This window comes from Taudactylus pleione, unplaced genomic scaffold (genome assembly GCF_031769625.1).
Source record: "Taudactylus pleione unplaced genomic scaffold, aTauple2 ptg000393l, whole genome shotgun sequence".
NCBI lineage: Eukaryota > Metazoa > Chordata > Amphibia > Anura > Myobatrachidae > Taudactylus > Taudactylus pleione.
The window spans coordinates 4,487,647-4,506,981 of record NW_028284794.1 but is presented as its reverse complement, the minus strand read 5'-3'; the positions used below and the strand labels follow the sequence as shown (position 1 = coordinate 4,506,981).

The window sequence follows — 19,335 nt, the reverse complement described above, 5'->3', positions numbered from 1 at the left end:
TTATATTACAAATAGTTCATCTGCTTATGCTAAACCTTGAATTAGGTAGTTGTCAAGTAAACAAGCCTACATCCTTGGTAACAAAACAAAAAGATATGTATTCTGGTTTTTCCTTCAGTGTAGAGTTTTTATGCCTCATAGTATACGTCATGTGAATGGAAAAAGTCATCTTTAAAATCAAATTGGTACTAAATGTATTTCTAAAAAAGACAAGTGACGGCAGTGATCCAAAATTGATCCAGAAAAGCTAATTGCTTTTAAATGTATTGTTACATTACAGACATTTAGAGTTGGCCTTCAAGTAAAGTTTAATCTAAACTGGATATTTTTAGTATTATAATTATGAGAACTGATAAGAAGGTGAGATATTTAATGACTATGTGCTAGTGATATAGGTATGAGTTTGAGCTATAATCACATTATTGAAAGTAGACAACAATCTTAGTATTTAGTTTCTTGTATAGTATTTTTTTGGCAGAAAAGAGCATTTTATCTTCAAAATGACAACTGAACCCGACGTGATTTGAACACGCAACCTTCTGATCTGGAGTCAGACACGCTACCGTTGCACCACGAAGTCACTTGTTAAATCAGATTCAGTAGATTTTTCTGGTGGTTTATATTACAAATAGCTCATCTGCTTATGCTAAACCTTGAATTAGGTAGTTGTCAAGCAAACAAGCCTACATCCTTGGTAACAAAACAATAAGATATGTATTCTGGTTTTTCCTTCAGTGTAGAGTTTTTATGCCTCATAGTATACGTCATGTGAATGGAAAAAGTCATCTTTAAAGTCAAATTGGTACTAAATGTACCTCTAAAAAAGACAAGTGATGGCAGTGATCCAAAATTGATCCAGAAAAGCTAATTGCTTTTAAATGTATTGTTACATTACAGACATTTAGAGTTGGCCTGCAAGTAAAGTTTAATCTAAACTGGATATTTTTAGTATTATAATTATGAGAACTGATAAGAAGGTGAGATATTTTAATGACTATGTGCTACTGATATAGGTACCAGTTTGAGCTACAATCACATTATTGAAAATAGACAACAATCTTAGTATTTAGTTTCTTGTATAGTATTTTTATGGCAGAAAAGAGCATTTTATCTTCAAAATGACAACTGACCCGTTCTCACTGATTTGAACACGCAACCTTCTGATCTGGAGTCAGATGCGCTACCGTTGGGCCACGAGGTCTCTTGTTAAATCTGATTCAGTAGATTTTTCTGGTGGTTTATATTACAAATAGATCATCAGCTTATACTAAACCTTGAATTAGGTAGTTGTCAAGCAAACAAACCTACATCCTCGGTAACAAAACAAAAAGATATGTCTGGTGGTTTTTCCTTTAGTGTATAATTTTTATTCATCACAGTATAGGTCATTTGAATGGAAAAAGTCATCCATAAAATCAAATTGGTACTAAATGTATTGTTAAAATAGACAAGTGATGGTAGTGATCCAAAATTGATCCAGAAAAGCTAATTGCTTTTAAATGTATTGTTACATTACAGACATTTAGAGTTGGCCTTCAAGTAACATATTCTCTAAACTGGATATTTTTTGTATAATAATTATGAGAACTGATAAGAATGTGAGGTATTTAATGACTATGTGCTAGTGATATAGGTATCAGTTTGAGGTATAATCACATTATTGAAAGTAGATAACAATCTTGGTAATTAGTTTCTAGTATAGTAGTTTTGGGCAGAATAGAGCATTTTATCTTCAAAATGATAACTGACCCCGACGTGATTTGGACACGCAACCTTCTAATCTTGAGTCAGATGCGCTACCGTTGCCTCTTATTAAAAGTGATTCGGTAGATTCTCTGGTGGTTTATATTACAAATAGTTCATCTGCTTATGCTAAACCATGAATTAGGTAGTTGTCAAGCAAACAAGCCTACATCCTTGGTAACAAAACAAAAAGATATGTATTCTGGTTTTTCCTTCAGTGTAGAGTTTTTATGCCTCATAGTATACGTCATGTGAATGGAAAAAAACATCTTTAAAGTCAAATTGGTACTAAATGTACCTCTAAAAAAGACAAGTGACGGCAGTGATCCAAAATTGATCCAGAAAAGCTAATTGCTTTTAAATGTATTGTTACATTACAGACATTTAGAGTTGGCCTTCAAGTAAAGTTTAATCTAAACTGGATATTTTTAGTATTATAATTATGAGAACTGATAAGAAGGTGAGATATTTAATGACTATGTGCTAGTGATATAGGTACCAGTTTGAGCTATAATCACATTATTGAAAGTAGACAACAATCTTAGTATTTAGTTTCTTGTATAGTATTTTTTTGGCAGAAAAGAGCATTTTATCTTCAAAATGCCAACTGACCCCGACGTGATTTGAACTCGCAACCTTCTGATCTGGAGTCAGACGCGCTACCGTTGCACCACGAGGTCACTTGTTAAATCCGTTTCAGTAGATTTTTCTGGTGGTTTATATTACAAATAGATCATCTGCTTATACTAAACCTTGAATTAGGTAGTTGTCAAGCAAACAAACCTACATCCTCGGTAACAAAACAAAAAGATATGTCTGGTGGTTTTTCCTTTAGTGTATAATTTTTATTCATCACAGTATAGGTCATTTGAATGGAAAAAGTCATCCATAAAATCAAATTGATACTAAATGTATTGTTAAAATAGACAAGTGATGGTAGTGATCCAAAATTGATCCAGAAAAGCTAATTGCTTTTAAATGTATTGTTACATTACAGACATTTAGAGTTGGCCTTCAGGTAACGTATTCTCTAAACTGGATATTTTTTGTATAATAATTATGAGAACTGATAAGAATGTGAATTATTTAATGACTATGTGCTAGTGATATAGGTATCAGTTTGAGGTATAATCACATTATTGAAAGTAGATAACAATCTTGGTAATTAGTTTCTAGTATAGTATTTTTGGGCAGAATAGAGCATTTTATCTTCAAAATGATAACCGACCCTGACGTGATTTGAACACGCAACCTTCTAATCTTGAGTCAGATGAGCTAACGTTGCCTCTTATTAAAACTGATTCAGTAGATTTTCTGGTGGTTTATATTACAAATAGTTCATCTGCTTATGCTAAACCATGAATTAGGTAGTTGTCAAGCAAACAAGCCTACATCCTTGGTAACAAAACAAAAAGATATGTATTCTGGTTTTTCCTTCAGTGTAGAGTTTTTATGCCTCATAGTATACGTCATGTGAATGGAAAAAAACATCTTTAAAGTCAAATTGGTACTAAATGTACCTCTAAAAAAGACAAGTGACGGCAGTGATCCAAAATTGATCCAGAAAAGCTAATTGCTTTTAAATGTATTGTTACATTACAGACATTTAGAGTTGGCCTTCAAGTAAAGTTTAATCTAAACTGGATATTTTTAGTATTATAATTATGAGAACTGATAAGAAGGTGAGATATTTTAATGACTATGTGCTAGTGATATAGGTAACAGTTTGAGCTATAATCACATTATTGAAAGTAGACAACAATCTTAGTAGTTAGTTTCTTGTATAGTAGTTTTTTGGCAGAAAAGAGCATTTTATCTTCAAAATGACAACTGACCCCGACGTGATTTGAACACGCAACCTTCTGATCTGGAGTCAGAGGCGCTACCGTTGCACCACGAGGTCACTTGTTAAATCTGTTTCAGTAGATTTTTCTGGTGGTTTATATTACAAATAGATCATCTGCTTATACTAAACCTTGAATTAGGTAGTTGTCAAGCAAACAAACCTACATCCTCGGTAACAAAACAAAAAGATATGTCTGGTGGTTTTTCCTTTAGTGTATAATTTTTATTCATCACAGTATAGGTCATTTGAATGGAAAAAGTCATCCATAAAATCAAATTGATACTAAATGTATTGTTAAAATAGACAAGTGATGGTAGTGATCCAAAATTGATCCAGAAAAGCTAATTGCTTTTATATGTATTGTTACATTACAGACATTTAGAGTTGGCCTTCAGGTAACGTATTCTCTAAACTGGATATTTTTTGTATAATAATTATGAGAACTGATAAGAATGTGAATTATTTAATGACTATGTGCTAGTGATATAGGTATCAGTTTGAGGTATAATCACATTATTGAAACTAGATAACAATCTTGGTAATTAGTTTCTAGTATAGTATTTTTGGGCAGAATAGAGCATTTTATCTTCAAAATGATAACCGACCCTGACGTGATTTGAACACGCAACCTTCTAATCTTGAGTCAGATGAGCTAACGTTGCCTCTTATTAAAACTGATTCAGTAGATTTTCTGGTGGTTTATATTACAAATAGTTCATCTGCTTATGCTAAACCTTGAATTAGGTAGTTGTCAAGCAAACAAGCCTACATCCTTGGTAACAAAACAAAAAGATATGTATTCTAGTTTTTCCTTCAGTGTAGAGTTTTTATGCCTCATAGTATACGTCATGTGAATGGAAAAAAACATCTTTAAAATCAAATTGGTACTAAATGTACCTCTAAAAAAGACAAGTGACGGCAGTGATCCAAAATTGATCCAGAAAAGCTAATTGCTTTTAAATGTATTGTTACATTACAGACATTTAGAGTTGGCCTTCAAGTAAAGTTTAATCTAAACTGGATATTTTTAGTATTATAATTATGAGAACTGATAAGAAGGTGAGATATTTAATGACTATGTGCTAGTGATATAGGTATCAGTTTGAGCTATAATCACATTATTGAAAGTAGACAACAATCTAGTATTTAGTTTCTTGTATAGTATTTTTTTGGCAGAAAAGAGCATTTTATCTTCAAAATGACAACTGACCCCGACGTGATTTGAACACGCAACCTTCTGATCTGGAGTCAGACGCGCTACCGTTGCGCCACGAGGTCACTTGTTAAATCAGATTCAGTAGATTTTTCTGGTGGTTTATATTACAAATAGATCATCTGCTTATACTAAACCTTGAATTAGGTAGTTGTCAAGCAAACAAACCTACATCCTCGGTAACAAAACAAAAAGATATCTCTGGTGGTTTTTCCTTTAGTGTATAATTTTTATTCATCACAGTATAGGTCATTTGAATGGAAAAAGTCATCCATAAAATCAAATTGGTACTAAATGTATTGTTAAAATAGACAAGTGATGGTAGTGATCCAAAATTGATCCAGAAAAGCTAATTGCTTTTAAATGTATTGTTACATTACAGACATTTAGAGTTGGCCTTCAAGTAACGTATTCTCTAAACTGGATATTTTTTGTATAATAATTATGAGAACTGATAAGAATGTGAGTTATTTAATGACTATGTGCTAGTGATATAGGTATCAGTTTGAGGTATAATCACATTATTGAAAGTAGATAACAATCTTGGTAATTAGTTTCTAGTATAGTATTTTTGGGCAGAATAGAGCATTTTATCTTCAAAATGATAACCGACCCTGACGTGATTTGAACACGCAACCTTCTAATCTTGAGTCAGATGAGCTAACGTTGCCTCTTATTAAAACTGATTCAGTAGATTTTCTGGTGGTTTATATTACAAATAGTTCATCTGCTTATGCTAAACCTTGAATTAGGTAGTTGTCAAGCAAACAAGCCTACATCCTTGGTAACAAAACAAAAAGATATGTATTCTGGTTTTTCCTTCAGTGTAGAGTTTTTATGCCTCATAGTATACGTCATGTGAATGGAAAAAGTCATCTTAAAAATCAAATTGGTACTAAATGTATTTCTAAAAAAGACAAGTGACGGCAGTGATCCAAAATTGATCCAGAAAAGCTAATTGCTTTTAAATGTATTGTTACATTACAGACATTTAGAGTTGGCCTTCAAGTAAAGTTTAATCTAAACTGGATATTTTTAGTATTATAATTATGAGAACTGATAAGAAGGTGAGATATTTAATGACTATGTGCTAGTGATATAGGTATCAGTTTGAGCTATAATCACATTATTGAAAGTAGACAACAATCTTAGTATTTAGCTTCTTGTATAGTATTTTTTTGGCAGAAAAGAGCATTTTATCTTCAAAATGACAACTGACCCCGACGTGATTTGAACACGCAACCTTCTGATCTGGAGTCAGACGCGCTACCGTTGCGCCACGAGGTCACTTGTTAAATCAGATTCAGTAGATTTTTCTGGTGGTTTATATTACAAATAGATCATCTGCTTATACTAAACCTTGAATTAGGTAGTTGTCAAGCAAGCAAACCTACATCCTCGGTAACAAAACAAAAAGATATGTCTGGTGGTTTTTCCTTTAGTGTATAATTTTTGTTCATCACAGTATAGGTCATTTGAATGGAAAAAGTCATCCATAAAATCAAATTGATACTAAATGTATTGTTAAAATAGACAAGTGATGGTAGTGATCCAAAATTGATCCAGAAAAGCTAATTGCTTTTAAATGTATTGTTACATTACAGACATTTAGAGTTGGCCTTCAAGTAACGTATTCTCTAAACTGGATATTTTTTGTATAATAATTATGAGAACTGATAAGAATGTGAGGTATTGAATGACTATGTGCTAGTGATATAGGTATCAGTTTGAGGTATAATCACATTATTGAAAGTAGATAACAATCTTGGTAATTAGTTTCTAGTATAGTATTTTTGGGCAGAATAGAGCATTTTATCTTCAAAATGATAACCGACCCTGACGTGATTTGAACACTCAACCTTCTTATCTTGAGTCAGATGAGCTAACGTTGCCTCTTAATAAAACTGATTCAGTAGATTTTCTGGTGGTTTATATTACAAATAGTTCATCTGCTTATGCTAAACCTTGAATTAGGTAGTTGTCAAGCAAACAAGCCTACATCCTTGGTAACAAAACAAAAAGATATGTATTCTGGTTTTTCCTTCAGTGTAGAGTTTTTATGCCTCATAGTATACGTCATGTGAATGGAAAAAGTCATCTTTAAAATCAAATTGGTACTAAATGTATTTCTAAAAAAGACAAGTGACGGCAGTGATCCAAAATTGATCCAGAAAAGCTAATTGCTTTTAAATGTATTGTTACATTACAGACATTTAGAGTTGGCCTTCAAGTAAAGTTTAATCTAAACTGGATATTTTTAGTATTATAATTATGAGAACTGATAAGAAGGTGAGATATTTAATGACTATGTGCTAGTGATATAGGTATCAGTTTGAGCTATAATCACATTATTGAAAGTAGACAACAATCTTAGTATTTAGTTTCTTGTATAGTATTTTTTTGGCAGAAAAGAGCATTTTATCTTCAAAATGACAACTGTCCCCAACGTGATTTGAACACGTAACCTTCTGATCTGGAGTCAGACACGCTACCGTTGCGCCACGAGGTCACTTGTTAAATCAGATTCAGTAGATTTTTCTGGTGGTTTATATTACAAATAGATCATCTGCTTATACTAAACCTTGAATTAGGTAGTTGTCAAGCAAACAAACCTACATCCTCGGTAACAAAACAAAAAGATATCTCTGGTGGTTTTTCCTTTAGTGTATAATTTTTATTCATCACAGTATAGGTCATTTGAATGGAAAAAGTCATCCATAAAATCAAATTGGTACTAAATGTATTGTTAAAATAGACAAGTGATGGTAGTGACCCAAAATTGATCCAGAAAAGCTAATTGCTTTTAAATGTATTTTTACATTACAGACATTTAGAGTTGGCCTTCAGGTAACGTATTCTCTAAACTGGATATTTTTTGTATAATAATTATGAGAACTGATAAGATTGTGAGTTATTTAATGACTATGTGCTAGTGATATAGGTATCAGTTTGAGGTATAATCACATTATTGAAAGTAGATAACAATCTTGGTAATTAGTTTCTAGTATAGTATTTTTGGGCAGAATAGAGCATTTTATCTTCAAAATGATACCCGACCCTGACGTGATTTGAACATGCAACCTTCTGATCTGGAGTCAGACGCGCTACCATTGCGCCACGAGGTCGCTTGTTAAATCTGATTCAGTAGATTTTTCTGGTGGTTTATATTACAAATAGATCATCTGCTTATACTAAACCTTGAATTAGGTAGTTGTCAAGCAAACAAACCTACATCCTCGGTAACAAAACAAAAAGATATGTCTGGTGGTTTTTCCTTTAGTGTATAATTTTTATTCATCACAGTATAGGTCATTTGAATGGAAAAAGTCATCCATAAAATCAAATTGGTACTAAATGTATTGTTAAAATAGACAAGTGATGGTAGTGATCCAAAATTGATCCAGAAAAGCTAATTGCTTTTAAATGTATTGTTACATTACAGACATTTAGAGTTGGCCTTCAAGTAACGTATTCTCTAAACTGGATATTTTTTGTATAATAATTATGAGAACTGATAAGAATGTGAGTTATTTAATGACTATGTGCTAGTGATATAGGTATCAGTTTGAGGTATAATCACATTATTGAAAGTAGATAACAATCTTGGTAATTAGTTTCTAGTATAGTATTTTTGGGCAGAATAGAGCATTTTATCTTCAAAATGATAACCGACCCTGACGTGATTTGAACACGCAACCTTCTAATCTTGAGTCAGATGAGCTAACGTTGCCTCTTATTAAAACTGATTCAGTAGATTTTCTGGTGGTTTATATTACAAATAGTTCATCTGCTTATGCTAAACCTTGAATTAGGTAGTTGTCAAGCAAACAAGCCTACATCCTTGGTAACAAAACAAAAAGATATGTATTCTGGTTTTTCCTTCAGTGTAGAGTTTTTATGCCTCATAGTATACGTCATGTGAATGGAAAAAAACATCTTTAAAGTCAAATTGGTACTAAATGTACCTCTAAAAAAGACAAGTGACGGCAGTGATCCAAAATTGATCCAGAAAAGCTAATTGCTTTTAAATGTATTGTTACATTACAGACATTTAGAGTTGGCCTTCAAGTAAAGTTTAATCTAAACTGGATATTTTTAGTATTATAATTATGAGAACTGATAAGAAGGTGAGATATTTAATGACTATGTGCTAGTGATATAGGTATCAGTTTGAGCTATAATCACATTATTGAAAGTAGACAACAATCTTAGTATTTAGTTTCTTGTATAGTATTTTTTTGGCAGAAAAGAGCATTTTATCTTCAAAATGACAACTGTCCCCGACGTGATTTGAACACGCAACCTTCTGATCTGGAGTCAGACGCGCTACCGTTGCGCCACGAGGTCACTTGTTAGATCAGATTCAGTAGATTTTTCTGGTGGTTTATATTACAAATAGATCATCTGCTTATACTAAACCTTGAATTAGGTAGTTGTCAAGCAAACAAACCTACATCCTCGGTAACAAAACAAAAAGATATCTCTGGTGGTTTTTCCTTTAGTGTATAATTTTTATTCATCACAGTATAGGTCATTTGAATGGAAAAAGTCATCCATAAAATCAAATTGGTACTAAATGTATTGTTAAAATAGACAAGTGATGGTAGTGACCTAAAATTGATCCAGAAAAGCTAATTGCTTTTAAATGTATTGTTACATTACAGACATTTAGAGCTGGCCTTCAGGTAACGTATTCTCTAAACTGGATATTTTTTGTATAATAATTATGAGAACTGATAAGATTGTGAGTTATTTAATGACTATGTGCTAGTGATATAGGTATCAGTTTGAGGTATAATCACATTATTGAAAGTAGATAACAATCTTGGTAATTAGTTTCTAGTATAGTATTTTTGGGCAGAATAGAGCATTTTATCTTCAAAATGATACCCGACCCTGACGTGATTTGAACATGCAACCTTCTGATCTGGAGTCAGACGCGCTACCATTGCGCCACGAGGTCGCTTGTTAAATCTGATTCAGTAGATTTTTCTGGTGGTTTATATTACAAATAGATCATCTGCTTATACTAAACCTTGAATTAGGTAGTTGTCAAGCAAACAAACCTACATCCTCGGTAACAAAACAAAAAGATATGTCTGGTGGTTTTTCCTTTAGTGTATAATTTTTATTCATCACAGTATAGGTCATTTGAATGGAAAAAGTCATCCATAAAATCAAATTGGTACTAAATGTATTGTTAAAATAGACAAGTGATGGTAGTGATCCAAAATTGATCCAGAAAAGCTAATTGCTTTTAAATGTATTGTTACATTACAGACATTTAGAGTTGGCCTTCAAGTAACGTATTCTCTAAACTGGATATTTTTTGTATAATAATTATGAGAACTGATAAGAATGTGAGTTATTTAATGACTATGTGCTAGTGATATAGGTATCAGTTTGAGGTATAATCACATTATTGAAAGTAGATAACAATCTTGGTAATTAGTTTCTAGTATAGTATTTTTGGGCAGAATAGAGCATTTTATCTTCAAAATGATAACCGACCCTGACGTGATTTGAACACGCAACCTTCTAATCTTGAGTCAGATGAGCTAACGTTGCCTCTTATTAAAACTGATTCAGTAGATTTTCTGGTGGTTTATATTACAAATAGTTCATCTGCTTATGCTAAACCTTGAATTAGGTAGTTGTCAAGCAAACAAGCCTACATCCTTGGTAACAAAACAAAAAGATATGTATTCTGGTTTTTCCTTCAGTGTAGAGTTTTTATGCCTCATAGTATACGTCATGTGAATGGAAAAAAACATCTTTAAAGTCAAATTGGTACTAAATGTACCTCTAAAAAAGACAAGTGACGGCAGTGATCCAAAATTGATCCAGAAAAGCTAATTGCTTTTAAATGTATTGTTACATTACAGACATTTAGAGTTGGCCTTCAAGTAAAGTTTAATCTAAACTGGATATTTTTAGTATTATAATTATGAGAACTGATAAGAAGGTGAGATATTTAATGACTATGTGCTAGTGATATAGGTATCAGTTTGAGCTATAATCACATTATTGAAAGTAGACAACAATCTTAGTATTTAGTTTCTTGTATAGTATTTTTTTGGCAGAAAAGAGCATTTTATCTTCAAAATGACAACTGTCCCTGACGTGATTTGAACACGCAACCTTCTGATCTGGAGTCAGACGCGCTACCGTTGCGCCACGAGGTCACTTGTTAAATCAGATTCAGTAGATTTTTCTGGTGGTTTATATTACAAATAGATCATCTGCTTATACTAAACCTTGAATTAGGTAGTTGTCAAGCAAACAAACCTACATCCTCGGTAACAAAACAAAAAGATATGTCTGGTGGTTTTTCCTTTAGTGTATAATTTTTATTCATCACAGTATAGGTCATTTGAATGGAAAAAGTCATCCATAAAATCAAATTGGTACTAAATGTATTGTTAAAATAGACAAGTGATGGTAGTGACCCAAAATTGATCCAGAAAAGCTAATTGCTTTTAAATGTATTGTTACATTACAGACATTTAGAGTTGGCCTTCAGATAACGTATTCTCTAAACTGGATATTTTTTGTATAATAATTATGAGAACTGATAAGATTGTGAGTTATTTAATGACTATGTGCTAGTGATATAGGTATCAGTTTGAGGTATAATCACATTATTGAAAGTAGATAACAATCTTGGTAATTAGTTTCTAGTATAGTATTTTTGGGCAGAATAGAGCATTTTATCTTCAAAATGATAACCGACCCTGACGTGATTTGAACACGCAACCTTCTGATCTGGAGTCAGACGCGCTACCATTGCGCCACGAGGTCGCTTGTTAAATCTGATTCAGTAGATTTTTCTGGTGGTTTATATTACAAATAGATCATCTGCTTATACTAAACCTTGAATTAGGTAGTTGTCAAGCAAACAAACCTACATCCTCGGTAACAAAACAAAAAGATATGTCTGGTGGTTTTTCCTTTAGTGTATAATTTTTATTCATCACAGTATAGGTCATTTGAATGGAAAAAGTCATCCATAAAATCAAATTGGTACTAAATGTATTGTTAAAATAGACAAGTGATGGTAGTGATCCAAAATTGATCCAGAAAAGCTAATTGCTTTTAAATGTATTGTTACATTACAGACATTTAGAGTTGGCCTTCAAGTAACGTATTCTCTAAACTGGATATTTTTTGTATAATAATTATGAGAACTGATAAGAATGTGAGTTATTTAATGACTATGTGCTAGTGATATAGGTATCAGTTTGAGGTATAATCACATTATTGAAAGTAGATAACAATCTTGGTAATTAGTTTCTAGTATAGTATTTTTGGGCAGAATAGAGCATTTTATCTTCAAAATGATAACCGACCCTGACGTGATTTGAACACGCAACCTTCTAATCTTGAGTCAGATGAGCTAACGTTGCCTCTTATTAAAACTGATTCAGTAGATTTTCTGGTGGTTTATATTACAAATAGTTCATCTGCTTATGCTAAACCTTGAATTAGGTAGTTGTCAAGCAAACAAGCCTACATCCTTGGTAACAAAACAAAAAGATATGTATTCTGGTTTTTCCTTCAGTGTAGAGTTTTTATGCCTCATAGTATACGTCATGTGAATGGAAAAAAACATCTTTAAAGTCAAATTGGTACTAAATGTACCTCTAAAAAAGACAAGTGACGGCAGTGATCCAAAATTGATCCAGAAAAGCTAATTGCTTTTAAATGTATTGTTACATTACAGACATTTAGAGTTGGCCTTCAAGTAAAGTTTAATCTAAACTGGATATTTTTAGTATTATAATTATGAGAACTGATAAGAAGGTGAGATATTTAATGACTATGTGCTAGTGATATAGGTATCAGTTTGAGCTATAATCACATTATTGAAAGTAGACAACAATCTTAGTATTTAGCTTCTTGTATAGTATTTTTTTGGCAGAAAAGAGCATTTTATCTTCAAAATGACAACTGACCCCGACGTGATTTGAACACGCAACCTTCTGATCTGGAGTCAGACGCGCTACCATTGCGCCACGAGGTCACTTGTTAAGAATTGGTACTAAATGTATTGTTAAAATAGACAAGTGATGGTAGTGACCCAAAATTGATCCAGAAAAGCTAATTGCTTTTAAATGTATTGTTACATTACAGACATTTAGAGTTGGCCTTCAGATAACGTATTCTCTAAACTGGATATTTTTTGTATAATAATTATGAGAACTGATAAGATTGTGAGTTATTTAATGACTATGTGCTAGTGATATAGGTATCAGTTTGAGGTATAATCACATTATTGAAAGTAGATAACAATCTTGGTAATTAGTTTCTAGTATAGTATTTTTGGGCAGAATAGAGCATTTTATCTTCAAAATGATAACCAACCCTGACGTGATTTGAACACGCAACCTTCTGATCTGGAGTCAGACGCGCTACCATTGCGCCACGAGGTCGCTTGTTAAATCTGATTCAGTAGATTTTTCTGGTGGTTTATATTACAAATAGGTCATCTGCTTATACTAAACCTTGAATTAGGTAGTTGTCAAGCAAACAAACCTACATCCTCGGTAACAAAACAAAAAGATATGTCTGGTGGTTTTTCCTTTAGTGTATAATTTTTATTCATCACAGTATAGGTCATTTGAATGGAAAAAGTCATCCATAAAATCAAATTGGTACTAAATGTATTGTTAAAATAGACAAGTGATGGTAGTGATCCAAAATTGATCCAGAAAAGCTAATTGCTTTTAAATGTATTGTTACATTACAGACATTTAGAGTTGGCCTTCAAGTAAAGTTTAATCTAAACTGGATATTTTTAGTATTATAATTATGAGAACTGATAAGAAGGTGAGATATTTAATGACTATGTGCTAGTGATATAGGTATCAGTTTGAGCTATAATCACATTATTGAAAGTAGATAACAATTTTGGTAATTAGTTTCTAGTATAGTATTTTTGGGCAGAATAGAGCATTTTATCTTCAAAATGATAACCGACCACGACGTGATTTGAACACGCAACCTTCTGATCTGGAGTCAGACGCGCTACCGTTGCGCCACTAGGTCACTTGTTAAATCAGATTCAGTAGATTTTTCTGGTGGTTTATATTACAAATAGATCATCTGCTTATACTAAACCTTGAATTAGGTAGTTGTCAAGCAAACAAACCTACATCCTCGGTAACAAAACAAAAAGATATGTCTGGTGGTTTTTACTTTAGTGTATCATTTTTATTCATCACAGTATAGGTCATTTGAATGGAAAAAGTCATCCATAAAATCAAATTGGTACTAAATGTATTGTTAAAATAGACAAGTGATGGTAGTGATCCAAAATTGATCCAGAAAAGCTAATTGCTTTTAAATGTATTGTTACATTACAGACATTTAGAGTTGGCCTTCAGGTAACGTATTCTCTAAACTGGATATTTTTTGTATAATAATTATGAGAACTGATAAGAATGTGAGTTATTTAATGACTATGTGCTAGTGATATAGGTATCAGTTTGAGGTATAATCACATTATTGAAAGTAGATAACAATCTTGGTAATTAGTTTCTAGTATAGTATTTTTGGGCAGAATAGAGCATTTTATCTTCAAAATGATAACCGACCCTGACGTGATTTGAACACGCAACCTTCTAATCTTGAGTCAGATGAGCTAACGTTGCCTCTTATTAAAACTGATTCAGTAGATTTTCTGGTGGTTTATATTACAAATAGTTAATCTGCTTATGCTAAACCTTGAATTAGGTAGTTGTCAAGCAAACAAGCCTACATCCTTGGTAACAAAACAAAAAGATATGTATTCTGGTTTTTCCTTCAGTGTAGAGTTTTTATGCCTCATAGTATACGTCATGTGAATGGAAAAAAACATCTTTAAAGTCAAATTGGTACTAAATGTACCTCTAAAAAAGACAAGTGACGGCAGTGATCCAAAATTGATCCAGAAAAGCTAATTGCTTTTAAATGTATTGTTACATTACAGACATTTAGAGTTGGCCTTCAAGTAAAGTTTAATCTAAACTGGATATTTTTAGTATTATAATTATGAGAACTGATAAGAAGGTGAGATATTTAATGACTATGTGCTAGTGATATAGGTATCAGTTTGAGCTATATTCACATTATTGAAAGTAGACAACAATCTTAGTATTTAGTTTCTTGTATAGTATTTTTTTGGCAGAAAAGAGCATTTTATCTTCAAAATGACAACTGACCCCGACGTGATTTGAACACGCAACCTTCTGATCTGGAGTCAGACGCGCTACCGTTGCCCCACAAGGTCACTTGTTAAATCAGATTCAGTAGATTTTTCAGGTGGTTTATATTACAAATAGATCATTTGCTTATACTAAACCTTGAATTAGGTAGTTGTCAAGCAAACAAACCTACATCCTCGGTAACAAAACAAAAAGATATGTCTGGTGGTTTTTACTTTAGTGTATCATTTTTATTCATCACAGTATAGGTCATTTGAATGGAAAAAGTCATCCATAAAATCAAATTGGTACTAAATGTATTGTTAAAATAGACAAGTGATGGTAGTGATCCAAAATTGATCCAGAAAAGCTAATTGCTTTTAAATGTATTGTTACATTACAGACATTTAGAGTTGGCCTTCAAGTAAAGTTTAATCTAAACTGGATATTTTTAGTATTATAATTATGAGAACTGATAAGAAGGTGAGATATTTAATGACTATGTGCTAGTGATATAGGTATCAGTTTGAGCTATAATCACATTATTGAAAGTAGATAACAATTTTGGTAATTAGTTTCTAGTATAGTATTTTTGGGCAGAATAGAGCATTTTATCTTCAAAATGATAACCGACCCCGACGTGATTTGAACACGCAACCTTCTGATCTGGAGTCAGACGCGCTACCGTTGCGCCACTAGGTCACTTGTTAAATCAGATTCAGTAGATTTTTCTGGTGGTTTATATTACAAATAGATCATCTGCTTATACTAAACCTTGAATTAGGTAGTTGTCAAGCAAACAAACCTACATCCTCGGTAACAAAACAAAAAGATATGTCTGGTGGTTTTTACTTTAGTGTATCATTTTTATTCATCACAGTATAGGTCATTTGAATGGAAAAAGTCATCCATAAAATCAAATTGGTACTAAATGTATTGTTAAAATAGACAAGTGATGGTAGTGATCCAAAATTGATCCAGAAAAGCTAATTGCTTTTAAATGTATTGTTACATTACAGACATTTAGAGTTGGCCTTCAGGTAACGTATTCTCTAAACTGGATATTTTTTGTATAATAATTATGAGAACTGATAAGAATGTGAGTTATTTAATGACTATGTGCTAGTGATATAGGTATCAGTTTGAGGTATAATCACATTATTGAAAGTAGATAACAATCTTGGTAATTAGTTTCTAGTATAGTATTTTTGGGCAGAATAGAGCATTTTATCTTCAAAATGATAACCGACCCTGACGTGATTTGAACACGCAACCTTCTAATCTTGAGTCAGATGAGCTAACGTTGCCTCTTATTAAAACTGATTCAGTAGATTTTCTGGTGGTTTATATTACAAATAGTTCATCTGCTTATGCTAAACCTTGAATTAGGTAGTTGTCAAGCAAACAAGCCTACATCCTTGGTAACAAAACAAAAAGATATGTATTCTGGTTTTTCCTTCAGTGTAGAGTTTTTATGCCTCATAGTATACGTCATGTGAATGGAAAAAAACATCTTTAAAGTCAAATTGGTACTAAATGTACCTCTAAAAAAGACAAGTGACGGCAGTGATCCAAAATTGATCCAGAAAAGCTAATTGCTTTTAAATGTATTGTTACATTACAGACATTTAGAGTTGGCCTTCAAGTAAAGTTTAATCTAAACTGGATATTTTTAGTATTATAATTATGAGAACTGATAAGAAGGTGAGATATTTAATGACTATGTGCTAGTGATATAGGTATCAGTTTGAGCTATATTCACATTATTGAAAGTAGACAACAATCTTAGTATTTAGTTTCTTGTATAGTATTTTTTTGGCAGAAAAGAGCATTTTATCTTCAAAATGACAACTGACCCCGACGTGATTTGAACACGCAACCTTCTGATCTGGAGTCAGACGCGCTACCGTTGCCCCACAAGGTCACTTGTTAAATCAGATTCAGTAGATTTTTCAGGTGGTTTATATTACAAATAGATCATTTGCTTATACTAAACCTTGAATTAGGTAGTTGTCAAGCAAACAAACCTACATCCTCGGTAACAAAACAAAAAGATATGTCTGGTGGTTTTTACTTTAGTGTATCATTTTTATTCATCACAGTATAGGTCATTTGAATGGAAAAAGTCATCCATAAAATCAAATTGGTACTAAATGTATTGTTAAAATAGACAAGTGATGGTAGTGATCCAAAATTGATCCAGAAAAGCTAATTGCTTTTAAATGTATTGTTACATTACAGACATTTAGAGTTGGCCTTCAAGTAACGTATTCTCTAAACTGGATATTTTTTGTATAATAATTATGAGAACTGATAAGAATGTGAGTTATTTAATGACTATGTGCTAGTGATATAGGTATCAGTTTGAGGTATAATCACATTATTGAAAGTAGATAACAATCTTGGTAATTAGTTTCTAGTATAGTATTTTTGGGCAGAATAGAGCATTTTATCTTCAAAATGATAACCGACCCTGACGTGATTTGAACACGCAACCTTCTAATCTTGAGTCAGATGAGCTAACGTTGCCTCTTATTAAAACTGATTCAGTAGATTTTCTGGTGGTTTATATTACAAATAGTTCATCTGCTTATGCTAAACCTTAAATTAGGTAGTTGTCAAGCAAACAAGCCTACATCCTTGGTAACAAAACAAAAAGATATGTATTCTGGTTTTTCCTTCAGTGTAGAGTTTTTATGCCTCATAGTATACGTCATGTGAATGGAAAAAGTCATCTTTAAAATCAAATTGGTACTAAATGTATTTCTAAAAAAGACAAGTGACGGCAGTGATCCAAAATTGATCCAGAAAAGCTAATTGCTTTTAAATGTATTGTTACATTACAGACATTTAGAGTTGGCCTTCAAGTAAAGTTTAATCTAAACTGGATATTTTTAGTATTATAATTATGAGAACTGATAAGAAGGTGAGATATTTAATGACTATGTGATAGTGATATAGGTATCAGTTTGAGGTATAATCACATTATTGAAAGTAGATAACAATCTTGGTAATTACTTTCTAGTATAGTATTTTTGGGCAGAATAGAGCATTTTATCTTCAAAATGATAACCGACCCTGACGTGATTTGAACACGCAACCTTCTAATCTTGAGTCAGATGAGCTAACGTTGCCTCTTATTAAAACTGATTCAGTAGATTTTCTGGTGGTTTATATTACAAATAGTTCATCTGCTTATGCTAAACCTTGAATTAGGTAGTTGTCAAGCAAACAAGCCTACATCTTTGGTAACAAAACAAAAAGATATGTATTCTGGTTTTTCCTTCAGTGTAGAGTTTTTATGCCTCATAGTATACGTCATGTGAATGGAAAAAGTCATCTTTAAAATCAAATTGGTACTAAATGTATTTCTAAAAAAGACAAGTGACGGCAGTGATCCAAAATTGATCCAGAAAAGCTAATTGCTTTTAAATGTATTGTTACATTACAGACATTTAGAGTTGGCCTTCAAGAAAAGTTTAATCTAAACTGGATATTTTTAGTATTATAATTATGAGAACTGATAAGAAGGTGCGATATTTAATGACTATGTGCTAGTGATATAGGTATCAGTTTGAGCTATAATCACATTATTGAAAGTAGACAACAATCTTAGTATTTAGTTTCTAGTATAGTATTTTTTTGGCAGAAAAGAGCATTTTATCTTCAAAATGACAACTGACCCCGACGTGATTTGAACACGCAACCTTCTGATCTGGAGTCAGATGCGCTACCGTTGCGCCACGAGGTCACTTGTTAAATTCGGTTCAGTAGATTTTTCTGGTGGTTTATATTACAAATAGATCATCTGCTTATACTAAACCTTGAATTAGGTAGTTGTCAAGCAAACAAACCTTCATCCTCGGTAACAAAACAAAAAGATATGTCTGGTGGTTTTTCCTTTAGTGTGTAATTTTTATTCATCACAGTATAGGTCATTTGAATGGAAAAAGTCATCCATAAAATCAAATTGGTACTAAATGTATTGTTAAAATAGACAAGTGATGGTAGTGATCCAAAATTGATCCAGAAAAGCTAATTGCTTTTAAATGTATTGTTACATTACAGACATTTAGAGTTGGCCTTCAAGTAACGTATTCTCTAAACTGGATATTTTTTGTATAATAATTATGAGAACTGATAAGAATGTGAGTTATTTAATGACTATGTGCTAGTTATATAGGTATCAGTTTGAGGTATAATCACATTATTGAAAGTAGATAACAATCTTGGTAATTAGTTTCTAGTATAGTATTTTTGGGCAGAATAGAGCATTTTATCTTCAAAATGATAACCGACCCTGATGTGATTTGAACACGCAACCTTCTAATCTTGAGTCAGATGAGCTA

The 19,335-nt window shown here is 32.2% G+C and overlaps 17 non-coding genes across 17 annotated transcripts; all 17 read right to left on the bottom strand.

The window, feature by feature from the left end:
- Positions 1 to 2,351: 2,351 nt before the first annotated feature.
- On the bottom strand, positions 2,352 to 2,423 carry TRNAW-CCA (transfer RNA tryptophan (anticodon CCA)). The gene has a single exon. It is a non-coding gene; the product is annotated as a tRNA-Trp (tRNA).
- Positions 2,424 to 3,574: 1,151 nt separating this feature from the next.
- Positions 3,575 to 3,646, bottom strand: TRNAW-CCA (transfer RNA tryptophan (anticodon CCA)). The gene has a single exon. It is a non-coding gene; the product is annotated as a tRNA-Trp (tRNA).
- A 1,149-nt stretch (positions 3,647 to 4,795) lies between these two features.
- TRNAW-CCA (transfer RNA tryptophan (anticodon CCA)) lies at positions 4,796 to 4,867 on the bottom strand. Its single transcript has one exon. It is a non-coding gene; the product is annotated as a tRNA-Trp (tRNA).
- A 1,150-nt stretch (positions 4,868 to 6,017) lies between these two features.
- On the bottom strand, positions 6,018 to 6,089 carry TRNAW-CCA (transfer RNA tryptophan (anticodon CCA)). Its single transcript has one exon. It is a non-coding gene; the product is annotated as a tRNA-Trp (tRNA).
- A 1,150-nt stretch (positions 6,090 to 7,239) lies between these two features.
- On the bottom strand, positions 7,240 to 7,311 carry TRNAW-CCA (transfer RNA tryptophan (anticodon CCA)). The gene has a single exon. It is a non-coding gene; the product is annotated as a tRNA-Trp (tRNA).
- A 544-nt stretch (positions 7,312 to 7,855) lies between these two features.
- Positions 7,856 to 7,927, bottom strand: TRNAW-CCA (transfer RNA tryptophan (anticodon CCA)). The gene has a single exon. It is a non-coding gene; the product is annotated as a tRNA-Trp (tRNA).
- Positions 7,928 to 9,077: 1,150 nt separating this feature from the next.
- On the bottom strand, positions 9,078 to 9,149 carry TRNAW-CCA (transfer RNA tryptophan (anticodon CCA)). Its single transcript has one exon. It is a non-coding gene; the product is annotated as a tRNA-Trp (tRNA).
- A 544-nt stretch (positions 9,150 to 9,693) lies between these two features.
- TRNAW-CCA (transfer RNA tryptophan (anticodon CCA)) lies at positions 9,694 to 9,765 on the bottom strand. The gene has a single exon. It is a non-coding gene; the product is annotated as a tRNA-Trp (tRNA).
- A 1,150-nt stretch (positions 9,766 to 10,915) lies between these two features.
- Positions 10,916 to 10,987, bottom strand: TRNAW-CCA (transfer RNA tryptophan (anticodon CCA)). The gene has a single exon. It is a non-coding gene; the product is annotated as a tRNA-Trp (tRNA).
- A 544-nt stretch (positions 10,988 to 11,531) lies between these two features.
- On the bottom strand, positions 11,532 to 11,603 carry TRNAW-CCA (transfer RNA tryptophan (anticodon CCA)). The gene has a single exon. It is a non-coding gene; the product is annotated as a tRNA-Trp (tRNA).
- A 1,150-nt stretch (positions 11,604 to 12,753) lies between these two features.
- TRNAW-CCA (transfer RNA tryptophan (anticodon CCA)) lies at positions 12,754 to 12,825 on the bottom strand. The gene has a single exon. It is a non-coding gene; the product is annotated as a tRNA-Trp (tRNA).
- Positions 12,826 to 13,162: 337 nt separating this feature from the next.
- Positions 13,163 to 13,234, bottom strand: TRNAW-CCA (transfer RNA tryptophan (anticodon CCA)). The gene has a single exon. It is a non-coding gene; the product is annotated as a tRNA-Trp (tRNA).
- A 544-nt stretch (positions 13,235 to 13,778) lies between these two features.
- TRNAW-CCA (transfer RNA tryptophan (anticodon CCA)) lies at positions 13,779 to 13,850 on the bottom strand. The gene has a single exon. It is a non-coding gene; the product is annotated as a tRNA-Trp (tRNA).
- Positions 13,851 to 15,000: 1,150 nt separating this feature from the next.
- TRNAW-CCA (transfer RNA tryptophan (anticodon CCA)) lies at positions 15,001 to 15,072 on the bottom strand. The gene has a single exon. It is a non-coding gene; the product is annotated as a tRNA-Trp (tRNA).
- Positions 15,073 to 15,616: 544 nt separating this feature from the next.
- On the bottom strand, positions 15,617 to 15,688 carry TRNAW-CCA (transfer RNA tryptophan (anticodon CCA)). The gene has a single exon. It is a non-coding gene; the product is annotated as a tRNA-Trp (tRNA).
- Positions 15,689 to 16,838: 1,150 nt separating this feature from the next.
- On the bottom strand, positions 16,839 to 16,910 carry TRNAW-CCA (transfer RNA tryptophan (anticodon CCA)). Its single transcript has one exon. It is a non-coding gene; the product is annotated as a tRNA-Trp (tRNA).
- A 1,755-nt stretch (positions 16,911 to 18,665) lies between these two features.
- Positions 18,666 to 18,737, bottom strand: TRNAW-CCA (transfer RNA tryptophan (anticodon CCA)). The gene has a single exon. It is a non-coding gene; the product is annotated as a tRNA-Trp (tRNA).
- Positions 18,738 to 19,335: the final 598 nt, after the last annotated feature.